Source organism: Lutra lutra, chromosome 15 (assembly GCF_902655055.1).
Source record: "Lutra lutra chromosome 15, mLutLut1.2, whole genome shotgun sequence".
NCBI lineage: Eukaryota > Metazoa > Chordata > Mammalia > Carnivora > Mustelidae > Lutra > Lutra lutra.
Genome location: NC_062292.1, coordinates 5337403 through 5350964, shown reverse-complemented (window position 1 = coordinate 5350964; position 13562 = coordinate 5337403). Strand labels below are relative to the sequence as shown.

The following is a 13562-nucleotide window of genomic DNA, read 5'->3' as shown; positions in this document are numbered from 1 at the left end:
AGGTAGTTCTGGGTGTGAATTAGGGATTTGTTACTAGCTTTGGACTTCAGGCAATTTCCCCAATCTTTTGAGACTTTATTCACCTATAAAATGGAGATAATATATTTCATAGGTCATTGTGAGTATTAAAGGAAATGGTTAAGCACAGTGCTAGTAGCTACACAGTAACCGTTCAGTAAAACGTTGCCCTTGTTACAGGTGTTAATCAAAATAGTAAATATTATCCACCCCCCCATTCAGTATAAATTGAAGTTATGATGGTGTCAGTAGATAGTTAAAAACACACACCTATTTCTAATCTGTTCTTTCATCTGGTAATTTTTAAAAATCTATACTTGATTTAACTCTTTATTAGGAGAAAATTAATATCATGTGAATGAGAAAACCGAGTCCCCATGAGAGAAAGGCAAATCCGTAAAGGGTAGAAGGTCTCCACAAGCCGGACCGTTCATTCACTGCATCGCCCCGAGGACATCCCGCCCGGTGTCTTCATCATCCGCCAGAGCGGGCGCCGGCCGGCGGGTTTCTGGGGAGGCCCCGGGAGGCGGCACGAGTTTCGGTACTCGGCTGTGTTAGAGGGAGTTAGGGGCAGAGGGGCTTGCCTCTTTGAGCCATCATTTTAAAACTGCCCGACTGTGGGAGGTCGTACGCCTGGGAGTCAGCCCTGGAAGCAGCCTTTGTTTTCACCTCTGTCGGCCACGACATCTTGTCATTTGAAGCAGATGAGTCGAACCAGTATAGCAGTTCCCGCCCACATATCTTTCCATTCGGAATTGTTCTCCACGTGGAGGCACTTGTTAAGCTTTTAGTCCCGAAAGTGAACCTGCCTCTTGATGGGAGTTGAGCCGTGCAACGTCCGGCTGCGCGGAGCGGGGCGCCCGGAGTGCGCCGAGGCCAGCCGGGGAGGCGGCGCGGGACCTGCGGGCGGGGAGAAGGGCAGCGTTGTCTTCTGTCTGGGCTGTCGGCGGCAGTCTCATTTTTGCTGTTTCTCTGTCCTCTGTTTGGGCGCTCTCTTCCTTCATTTTGTAGCACGGATCCATCTGCCAGTGTTTTGGCCAGCTAGCTTAGGTGTGGGACTTGTTTGCAGAGAGGAGCAGGGCGGTGGATCCCGTAGGACGTTGGGGGAGTGTACAGGGCACTTGCGCCCAAGGAGCCACTTCAGGGGACAGGCGTGCATTCCTCAGGGAAGAGAGACCGATGGTTGGGCCAGCACTGAAAATGGGTCTACCCCAGTGTCCTTGAGAAACCCCTACGAGTAACAGACGTTTCATAGCTATCGTTTGTTGAGCACCTACATTTATTTAATAATCCCCCGAAGACATGTTTTAAAAAATCTTAAGCACTGTACCCATTACCTGATTTCAAGTTGAGTTCTTAATGACAGCCCTGTAAGTTAGGTATTATTCTTTCAAGGAGTAAGAAGAAGTCAAGGCACAAAACCAGCCAGGAAATAAAGGCAAAATGAAGATTTACACCCTGCATATGGTTTCTCCCATGAATTGCAATAAAATAAAGCAGAAAATTTAAGCCGTGCTTGATTTCAGGTAAAACCATTTTCAGAACTATGTATTAGAGAAATTCTAGATGGAGCACTTGCTAAAGCAGTCTTGGGAATTTCTTGACTTGTTTTAATATGCAGTGCATGGTAGACTCAGAACTGGACAGTATCAATATAGATTTTTACTTTTTAATGTCTCTAAAACTCAGCATTTGTTGCTATTGTAAAATTACAAATCACTTCCATGTTACAGACCTTTACATGCACTTGAAGGTAACTAGAACCTTGAATGTCAATTTCTGAAACGTTAAGAGCCTCTCACTCTGTTCTTAGCATCTCCCACTGATATCAGTTTGTTAGTTTAGGAATATAAAAATAACTTGGAGTTCCAGTTTGCCTATTAAATTACAATGCTCAGTGTATCAGATATAGATAGATTGCTCAGACAATTACATGCCTATGAATTGATTTTTATTTAAAAATAAAAGAGACCTACAGATTGTTTAATTGTAAAGGATGTATGGATTCTTCGTTTCTGCTACTTGAATGACAAGTAAAGTTCTCAGTAGAAAGAACGCTATGTGTTGTTGTAAGAAAACGGAAGTCTTACCTTTTCTTGGATTTGGAACTTTTGTGTAGATTACTAAAATTTTAAATATTTCTAGAAAAAATAACTTTGGTTTGTGACATTTTATAGGGAGTAATACTGTAGAATTATTTAAGATCATGTTTGAGATGTTTCTTCTTTGCCTTTCTCCTGCCAGAGCGATCTGTGTAAGTTGAGCAGGTAAATCTGATGCTGCGCTTTTGTCAAACAGCCCTGATGTGTTCCCAGAAAATCTGTAGTTTAGGTTTATCAGTGTATTGACTCATTAAGTGCCTGTTATATGTAGAATATTGAGTGTGGTGTTTATTATAAGATGCTAGTGCAAATAGATGAGATTCCCTTTCAAGAGTTAGCAGTCCGTTAAGAAAACAGATACACAGAGAAGAGATTCCAGGTAGATTATTGTAATTCAAGAGGAGGCATAGAAAAATATCATAGTGGTATTTCTTTGAGGAACTTTGAGTATTTTTTTTCCTTGACATATAATTGACATGCAAATTATATTAGTTTCAGGTAGACAACATAATGGTTGAATATTTGTATATACTGTAAAATGACCACTAAGTCTGGTTTTTCCTGTCACTGTGTGAAGTTACGTAATATGCAATACAGTATTATTGAATACAGTCATCGTGCTCTAATTACATCCCTGACTTACTATTCTGTGACCGGAAATTTGTACCTCATGACCTCCTTTTCCCCTTTTGCCCAACCCCCAGTCACCCTTCCCTTCTGGTAACCACCAGTCTGTTCTCTACATTTATGAATTTTGTTTTATTTGTGTTACTTTTTAGATGCCACATGTCCTGAGATCTGTGGTATTTGTCATTCTCTGAGTTACTTCACTGAGCATAATACCTTCAGGGTCCATCCATGTCATCCTCAATGGCAAGACTCCCCTCTTGGTTATGGCCGAGTGGTATTCCATTGTGTGCATATACAGCATCTTCTTTATCCCAGCACTCGTGGATGGACACTAGGGTTGTTTCCATATCTTAGCTATTGCGAATGATGCTACAGTGAACACGGACATGTGTGTATCTTTTCTAATTTGTGTTTTTATTTTGTTTTGTTTTTTTTTTGGATCAATATGCAGAAGGAGAATTGCTGGTAGTTCTATTTTTACTTTTTTCAGGATCCTCCATATTGTTTTCCATTGTGGCTGTACCACTTTACATTCCACTGACAGTTACTAAGGTTCCCTTTTCTGCCCATTTCTACCAGTACTTATTACTTCTTGTCTTTTTGATAGTCACCATTCTGACGGATGTGAGATGATATCTCATTGTGGTTTTCATTCACATTTCCCTGATGATTAATGATGTCAGTATCTTTTCATGTGCCTGTTGGCCATCTGTACGTCTTCTTTGGGAAAATTGCCCATTATTTACCAGATTGGTTTTTTCGTTATTGCGTTGTGTGAGTTCTTTCTATATTTTGTCATAAATTGACTATATGTGCATGGGTTTATTTCTGGACTCTGTACTGTTCCATTGATCTGTGTGTCTGTTTTTATACCAATACCATACTGTTTAAATTATTATATCTTTGTAATATAGTTTATTACAGGCAGTATGATGACTCCAGCTATATCCTTTAAGAACAAATTGATTGGTTTATTTTAAAGGAAGAGAGTGAGCAAGTGGGGGGCGGGGGGAGGTGGAGAAACCTGAAGCCGACTTCACACCGAGCTCAGAGCCTGGTGCAGACCATCTAGATAAGAGAATAGTAATGATAGTTCTTACAGTTTTTTGGACAAGGATGCTGCCAAGGATATTGCCTGTAGGGGAAGCAGTAACTCCATTTCTTCTTCCTCCCAGTCCTTGGTAACATCTGATCTATGTTCTGTCTCTAGGAACTGGCCTCTTCTAGATACTGTATATAAGGGGAATCACACAATATTTTTTCTTTTGTGTCTGACTTATTTCACTTAGCATATTTTCAAGGTTCATCCACGTTATATGTGTATATATTATATATATACCACATTTTGTTTATCCATTCATCCGTTGATGGACAGCTGGGTTGTTTTCACCTTTTAGCTACAACTACTGTGAACACTGGTGCACAAGTCTTAGAGTGACTGTTTTCAGTTCTTTGGGCTAAATAACTAGTAGTGAAGTTGCTGGGTAAATCAACATAAATTTATTATCTTTATGGCTTGGAGATTAAAACGTCTAAAATGAGAGTGTTGTAAGGCTTCATTCCTTCTGGAGCCTCGATGGAGAATCCATTTCCTTCCCTTTTCTAGCTTCCATAGGCCACCTACATTCTTTGGTTTATGGCCTCTTCCTCTACCTTCAAAGCCAGAAGTGAGGTGTCTTCAGGGTGGTCATTCTGTCTGACTCCTGCTTCCATCATCCCATCTTCTTTGACTCTCCTTGCCTCCCTCTTCCTCTTACAGGCACCATTGTGATTACCCTGGGTCCACTCAGCTACCCGAGCATACAGTCTCCCTATCTCAAGACTCTTAACGTAATCAGATCTGCAGACTCCTTTTGCCGTATAAAGTAACTATTCACAGCTTCTGGGGGTTGGGACCTAGACATCTTTGGCCATTGTTCTGGCTGCTACACTTCCTGAATCAAATCTGATCCACTGTATTAGAGATAACATTTGGAAGAATTAAAAAAAAGTTGTGTAAAGTTTTGTAAACATCAGTAAGAACAACCAAAGCAGGTTTTTTTGATCTTAGAAATATTGGATATATTTTAAAGTCTTGCTCACTTTTAGCCAAAGGGCAGACTTCTTTCATCAGTACTTCTGACAAATGGTCACCTCCCCTGTGCTTGGGCTTATCCACTGACAGGGAATCATAGTTTCTGGTACATCTTCTTCTGTTGTTGTACAGCTCTGTTATCTATATTCTTTTTGAACTCTGTCCTTAGAAGTAACACACATTAAAATGATTTTCCCTAACTTTTATTTATTTATTTATTTTTTAAAGATTTTATTTATTTATTTGACAGAGAGAGATCACAAGCAGGCAGAGAGGCAGGCAGAGAGAGAGGAGGAAGCAGGCTCCCCGCTGAGCAGAGAGCCCGATGCGGGGCTCGATCCCAGGACCCTGAGATCATGACCTGAGCCGAAGGCAGCGGCTTAACCCACTGAGCCACCCAGGCGCCCCAATTTTCCCTAACTTTTAAAAAAATGAAAGCTCTTTTGGAAGTCGCCATATTTTAAGTCTTCAACATGTACTTGATATTTATTTTAAAATATTAATTTGTTATGTTATAATTTATTGTAGAGTAATAATTTATACTATAGTAATAGCGGCTGTCATTAAGTATTTACTAGGTGTGCTAACCACTTTATGTGGATTGTCTTAGTTAATCCTTGTAACAACCATATGAGGCACAGTTTTTCTCTTTTTATGGATCAGGGAATTGAGGCTCAGAGATGTTTGGTCACTTTTCAAAGGTCCCACATACCTGTAAAAGTGAGCAGAGCTGTTCTCTTGTCCTTTGAGCTATGTTGTTCAGTATGTCTTGTTTTCCATGTGCAAGATACTATACTAAGTATGATCTCTAAAGTTCAGTCAAATATTGATTTTGTTCTCAGTAAACGTATCTTACAGAGAAAATATGATGAAAATGTAGTAGCAGATTCATAAGAAGTATGCAGAGGTCTGTGAGATTTCAGCGTGGGGCAGGTTGTTTCTGGCTGGGAGGGTGAGGGAAGGCTTTGTGGAAGGTGGAGCTGCCGCCGGACCTAGAGGGCCGGGCGGGATTTCCGTGTGCCGGTGGGGGCGGTGTGTATGCTCGGCCTGAAGAAGCAGTTAAGCCAAGATGGGAGAAGGAGACTCATCCTAAAGTTCTCTGATCCCTTCTGAGTCTTCCCTAGCACCCTGTGATTTCTAGATCCTTTGTCGTTCTGTCGTCCTCACAGGTTAGATGACCCGGCTCTTCAGACTTCACTACAACCGTGACAGTCACCATCAGCTTATTGTTATTTTTGAAAACTTACCATTGGCTTATTGTAATTATTTTTTATAATTAAGGTAAAAATGATGTTAGATTTAAATTTTTAAAATATAAAGTGTTATTTTTTTTCTGGTAATATTTGTTTTGAAATAATGAAACCTGTTTCAAAGCAACTGACTCACTTGCTGATTCATTGAGTTTGGGGTCAATTAACTGTAGGTCTTTTTTCTTTTTACCTGAATTATGATAGTGCTAAAGCTCCTCCCCATTCTGTTCTCACTCACTTGATTTTTCATTCAGATGATTTTTTTTTCCCTAGGGAGGATGTCAAGATCTTTTCACAGCTGAAAAGACCAAATAAATGTATTAATGCAACCCAATATATGTCTGTGATTGCATTCCAAAAGTATTTTATCAGAAGTTTCTAGAAACCAGGGATATTTGTTCTGTGAAATTTATTAGTGCTGTGGCTGATTTTACAAATTATATTAGTAAGAGAGCTTGAGCAGACCTCATTATCTCCAAGACAGAGAAAGGATCCTGAAGGGCCAGGGCACCAGTGAATACATCTGCTAGTCGTCGTAGTAATTGAAGAATCTTGAAGTCTTGAACCAGCCAGCACTAGTTTTGGAAAACATTTCCAGATAAAATACAGTGTTTTCAGAGAAGAGTCAGAAATTCACTGAGGAACAGGCCTCACATAAAGTTCTCATCAAAACAGTAGAGCAGTTGCAAATTTCAGACTCGGAAGAGCTGTTTTCCCTTTGAACTTATGTTTATCCAAGGGCCATTTCTGATATTCTTACTGCTGTTATCATTATCATTTTATTTATTTTTTTTTTTAAGTTTTAGTTTTACAGTTCTTTTTTTTTTTTTTTTTGAAAGATTTTCTTTGTTTATTTGACAGAGATCACAAGTAGACAGAGAGGCAGGCAGAGAGAGAGAGAGAGAGGGAAGCAGGCCCCCTGCCGAGCAGAGAGCCCGATGCGGGACTCGATCCCAGGACCCCGAGATCATGACCCGAGCCGAAGGCAGCGGCTTAACCCACTGAGCCACCCAGGCGCCCTATCATTATCATTTTAAACTTATTACATGTTTCACTGTGTAGACTATGTTCTCTACTGGCCAGAGTGCTCTTACATAAGCCTGAGGGTGGAAATACCAATACTGATTTTTCTTGGAGTTACTAGAGTTTTAAATAGTGAGTAGTTCCCTGGGTGGGTGAGACTGTCCGGAGCACTTCTGGAGAGCCTCGGGAGCACAGTGGCGGGCGTTCTGTGTTCTTGGTGGTCTAGAAGCAAAAAGCACATGCCTGTAGGAAAGGGGGATCTCCCTCTGGTGTTCGGTTTGGTAGATATCATTTACAAGATACCACTTCTAAGAGCTTCTGACCACTGCATATCAGAGAAGCTTGTCCTGGCCCTGCCCCACTGGTGCATGTGGGGAGGAGGATGATGATTTTAGGTGTGGAGGCAGGGAGCTGTCGTTACTGAACCTGTGAGAACACTAAGTGGCATTGGAATTAAGATTAAATTTTTAATGAATGAAGGAGTGAGTGATCCGTTTGCCCAGAGTAACCCAATAACAAATACAGAATTTTTAAAGTAGTATCTATTTCATTTTACTCATTACCAATAAGAATTTGGAACATTACTAAAAGAGGATTTATTGCTAAAAGGCCATTTTAAGTACAGATTGTGAGCTTTTCTATAATTTTTCCTTTTTCCCTTAGAGGGCAGTTTTGTTTCCTGTCATGTTAATTGTGTGTGTGTGTGTGTGTGTGTGTGTGTGTAAAAGAATTTTCTAGCCATGTTATACCTTACATTTCACTTGAAGCAAAAGAACTAGACTCATTACTCTTTCAGTGAGACCCATGATGTGGTGCTCTGGCTTAGAGCGTGGCAGTGGACACCGGGGGTCAGATTTAATGCGCACTCGTGGGAAGAAGAGAGAAGATTGCGAAGGGAGTAGACAGACAAGGGGAGAGCGCGATCGAACAGACGTGCCTGCATTTGGGTCGGGCCAGTGGATGGCGCTCCAGGCTCTGAGCTGGGACGGCCCGCGGCGCGGAGGCGGCACGTGGTCCCTGCGGGTGAGACAGAGCCGCGTTCGGAGGACAGAAACCGGCTGTCCGTGCGGGAGTGGACGGGCGGAGCGGGGAGGTGGCCCTGGGAATGGAGTGGAATGAGCCAGGACAAGAGCGGCAGACAGACCTCCCCCACGGCTGCGAGGGGCTGGCGGAGGAAGCGCGGGAGGAAGCGGGGCCCGCACCGAGCCCGCCCCGCCCGCCCCGCCGGGGACCTGGGCCGCGGCGTCGTCAGCGTCGGAACGAGGTTAGGTCGCGGGAACGAGGTTAGGTCGCCGCCGCCGCCGCGCCGCTGGCGCTCAGTGGCCACGTGTGCGGGCAGCCGCCGTGCTGGACCCCGCATGCCCCGGACCTTTCCGGCGCTACCGAAACTGCCCCTGGACGCTGCTTCGTTGACTCCGGAGCAACCACGAGCCGCGAAGCAGGCAGCGTCCACGGGGCTAGCGTGCAGGGCAGCCGGGGTCTGCGGCGAGGCCAGGACCCTGGAAGCTTAACTGCGACCTCGATCTGTGACAGTTCATGGTTACGAGGGGGCTTTTAAATGGTTTAAAAGAGAATTGAGCGGTGGGGGAGGGGAAGGGGATGATAAACGTAGGCAGCTCCTGTAACCGCGAGCGGCCGTGCACCGCGGTGGCCTCGAGCTTGGGCCCTGGAGCCAAACCCCTGGGGTCAGGTCCCTGCTTCCTTCCCTTACCAGTCGTTACTTTGGGCATATTCCTCCTTTCGGTGCCACAATTTTCTTAGCTGTAAAATGGGAGATAAATAATAACAAATCATTGTTTAAAAGTGATGTACACGTTGAAAGCCAGTAGACGTATGAGTCAGGAAGTGCTCAGTAATGGACAGTGTTTATTCTGAATATGACGATGATGGCAGTGATTCTATATTAAATAAAGGGAAGGAAAGAGCAGGAGAGGGAGTCGAGTATGTTTGTATGTGAAGGAGAGGAGCCAGGAGGAGGTGGTACGAAAAGGAGGGATGCTTCAGGAATCAGAGTTCCCAAGGAGGAGGGAAGCATTGGGTTTCTGAGCGCTGGTAGATGAAGTAGCTTAGAACAGAATAAGGTCCCCTCCCCTCCATTTAAGGTAAGGAAATGGGAGAGTGAAGGAGTTAGGGATACATACAGATAACGACTATGGATAAGTTTGTAGGTAGAAGGGAAGGTAAGAAAGCCCTCTAGATAGGGCTAGGAAAGAAGGCAATTAGGGATGTCCTTTCGATATTGGGAAAATGAAACCAGGGAACAAATTGCCCTGAAGTCTGGGAGTAGATACTTCATCCAGATAAATAAACAATATAAGAAGAATTGATAGCAAAGGGTCATAATTCAAGCTGGGAACTTGCCATCAGATAAAACCAGAGGCTCCGGAAACTCCAGCTTCTTGGGCACTTTGTGTTTGAAAAGAAGGCAGGAAACTACCACCATTTAGCAAACTCACATCTCGAAGGTTGAAGTTGAGTAAGGAACACTTGACTAGGTTAGGAGGCAGGAGAAAGACGGAGCAGAGTCAATGTTTGGTAAATTTTTCTGTCAACAGACTGTTGGCAGGGTATTACAACTTTAGAGCAAGGACTTTATTTCTGGTTTTCTTGGTCCTCGAAGCATTCCCTGTAGGTGACCATGACGTGGTCTGAATAACTGGTAGGTCATAAGCCATTTCTCTTCAGTTGGGCATAAAGGTGTTTTTCAGTAATACCTTTCATCCAGATAGACGTTTAATAATTTGACAGACGGGGTGCCTGGGTGGCTCAGTGGGTTAAAGCCTCTGCCTTTGGCCCAGGTCATGATCCTGGGGTCCTGGGATTGAGCCCGGCGTCCGGCTCTCTGCTCAGCAGGGAGCCTGCTTCCTCCTCTCTCTCTGCCTGCCTGCCTGCCTACTTGTGATCTGTCAAATAAATAAAGAAAATCTTAAAAAAAAAAAAAAAAAAAAAAAAACACAATTTGACAGACTAACCATTCATGGAACTCTTGTCCTGCATCACTAATGTGCAGTCATCTCCAAGGTAATATATATAAGCAATTTAAAAAAAAAATACATTATTTAGGAAATGAAGACTAGACAGTACGATACCAGGGGACATTTTTAGTCGATACCTAATAGTCACCCGTCCTGTAGATGATCTGTAGTATCATTTCTGATTATGCTTCTTGCTTTTGTGGTGATGTAGAACTTTTCTAAGCTTTAAGTGGTTTTCTTTCTGGATTTCCGTTATCCCAAATTCTTCCCATTTTATGATGACTCATAAGGAAGAAACCGCCTACACACACCAGCACACACAGACACACGAACATAAGCTAAGTTTTCCTTGAAGATCTTTTAGCTGTTATTATGTTAGTTATGTCCCACAGTTACATGACTTTCCGTAAACTTGGCTTAGAATTTGTGCTCGCTTGTCACGGCAGTGCAGTAACGGGCACAGGCGTCGTTGCTCCTTGCAGGGCATCTGAAGTTTAAGCTCTTGGCAGATTTCACTTTGACTGCCTTAAATTTACTGACAGGCAGATTCCCCCAGGGGTAGCCTGGCATCACTTGCTCTACGGCATAGTGTAAGTAGCCGGTTGGGCCGTGAGGCAAGCAAAACCCATAGGGGAGTCAGATTTGTCCTGAGCTGCAGGTTTCTTTTTGTTTTTGTTTTATTGAGGTGAAATGTGTATAGCATAAAATGAGCCATTCAAGGTGAACAATTCAGTGCCACTTAGTACAGGCACAGTTTGTGTAGCCACTGCCTCTGTCTGGTTCTGAAATGTTCCCATCACCCCAAAAGGAAACCTTTCCTCATTAAGCAGTTGCCCTCCATTTTCCTCTCCTGCTCAGCTCCTGTGCCTATAGATTTACCCGTTCTGGATGTTTCATATAAATGGAATCATAGGCTCTGTGACCTTTTTGTGTCCAGCTTCCTACACCCAGCAGAACGTTTTCGAGGTTCATCCATGTTGTCGTATGTCTAAATCTTCATTCCTTTTAACGGCTGAGTAATATTCCATTGTGTATGCATACATTGTATGTACGATTTGTTTATCCAGTCGTCTGTTGATAGACACTTGGATTGTATCTGCTTTCTGGCTGTTGTGATAGTGCTGGTGTGCACATTCATGCCCAAGGATTTCTTTGAGTACCTGTTTTCACTTTGGGATGTATTCCTAGCAGTGGAATGGATGGGTCATATACTGATTCTATGTTTAACTTTTTAAAAAACCATCAAACTCTTTTCCACAGTAGCTGAACCATATTGCATTTCCACAGCCAGTGTACAAGGATTCCAGTTTCTGCCAACACTTGTTATTTCCCTTTTTTTCCTGTTAATAGGTATCCTAATGGGTTAAATAAACTACTTTTATTTATTTATTTTTAATGTACTTTTAAAGTAGCAACTCTGCGCTCTTTTTTCCAGTAGTGTCTTTGTGTATCTCCCTCTGCATTATGGTCAGGATGTCTTGGAGAATGAGGTGAGCAGTGGCTAGTAATCAACTTGTGTTTACACCTGAACCAGTAATTTTCACCTTTCATACCTTGGCGGGTCAGGCCTCACTATGTAACCCTAAACCACCTTTATATCCTAATCTCCCTTTCTTAACCATGCTAGAACTCACAAAGCACTTTGTACCTTTCTTTGAGCAAATACCATATTCTGCCTTGCTTTGTTTGAGGACGGTGAATGTACTTGATTCTGGTTTCTACTTTCTGCCATCTTTTTGTAGGTAACTTCTTTAAAGTGCTTGTCTTTTACATTATAATTATTTTTGTTCTTGTCTGTCACCCATAGCTAACTGTGAGCAACTTTTGGTGTGGGAGTATGACTTGTTTACCTTTGTAAACCGAGGACCTAATAGAATGTCTAAAATTGTTCGTTTGGATTCCTGGATGTTAAACTTGTGCTACAATGTCCTCTACTTTTGGTATTTTGGCATTTTCCTTCTTCAAATAGACAGTTCCTGTTAATTCCATCTCATCCTCTTAAGATTCAATCAAAATGTTGCCTCCAAGAAGTTTTCCCTGGAATCACCTTTTCCCTTTTTCCTTAAGGGCCCCTTGCTGGGTCCCAGTCCCAGCGTGTGAGTATCTGCTGTTGCCCTTGCCATGCCGTGTGTACCTTTTACGGAACTAGAGCCACAGTTGTTACTCTGCACCTCACCAGACTCCCTGTTCCTTTTCCTTTTACTTTTTTCTTAGCACTTATTTTCATCTAATGTTCAATATTTTTTCATTTGTATTGTCTCTTTCCCCACACTAAAATGTAAGCTCTATGAAGACATGGTTTCTGTCTCTCTTTTTTCTTGTTCTGCCTCTTGCATCTAGAACAGCGTCTGTCACATAGATATTTGGTGAGTTTTTCTTTGATGAGTGAGTTAATACGCCTGAGAGCTACTTAAGAACAGGACTGTGTCGTTTTCTTCTTTATATAACCTCAGCACTTGGCACACCAACGCACAGTAAATGTTGAATATAGCATTTATTCTTACGGGAGGATCTCTCCTCCTCACAATATATTCTTGGTTCTCTTTTGTTGTTGTTTATACCTAAATAATTATATAAAAGCAGAAAATGCACCTGAGCAGAAAGAATAGTCTCTGTGCACGTGGGAGATGATTCAGTCCTAAGTTTCACGTATACAGCCATAACAGTAGGTTTCTCAAAAGGTAGTCCCTATAAAGGTAAAACCGTTCATTTGAAAGGAGAGATTTTTTTCCAGTTGTAAAGATGGACAAAGCTGGGACGCCTGGGTGGCTCAGTTGGTTGGACGACTGCCTTCGGCTCAGTTCATGATCCCGGAGTCCCGGGATCGAGTCCCACATCAGGCTCCCAGCTCCACGGGGAGTCTGCTTCTCCCTCTGACCTTCTCGCTCATGCTCTCTCTCACTGTCTCTCTCTCAAATAAATAAATAAAATCTTTAAAAAAAAAAAAAAAGATGGACAAAGCTGTTGGTTAAGAAGTTAATCATTTAGAAAATAGCCAGATAATCTCTGTATCAGTATTCCAAAGTAGTCACTATCGGGATAGATTAAAAACAGTAAAGGGAGCGTAGAGTTCCGGGCGGATCAGATTTATAAGGGGAGACCATGTGTGCTGCAGATGAGAGTAAGTTCCCAGTTTAATTAGCCAGTGACACCAACTGTTACTGGAAGCAAAGAAGCCTCAGCACAGGCGCAGTGTATTTAACGTGGCTTCTCCCTTGTCCCCAGCATCCTTAATTGGGTGGGGGTAAGCAGCTGCCTGTGACACTCTCCTTACAAGTAGGGTCTTACCGGATCCAAGAAGAAAAAAGGGTACGTTGCCCTTTTATATATTCAGCGTTTAGGTCTCCACTCAGAGTTAATAATTTTTGATCCTCCTTTGAAATCCAGGAATATTTACAAGTATTTTCAGGGATTCCAGAAATCTCACATCTCTATAACCAACGTCTTTACTCTGATTTAATTCTGTTTGGTGATGTGAGAGATTCTCAAT

General features: G+C 42.5%; 1 protein-coding gene across 6 annotated transcripts in view; it reads left to right on the top strand.

Annotated features, from left to right (window-relative positions):
* POU2F1 (POU class 2 homeobox 1) overlaps window positions 1-13562 on the top strand; it is a 180116-nt gene that overhangs the window by 107265 nt on the left and 59289 nt on the right. The gene's annotated exons all lie outside the window — the stretch shown is intronic.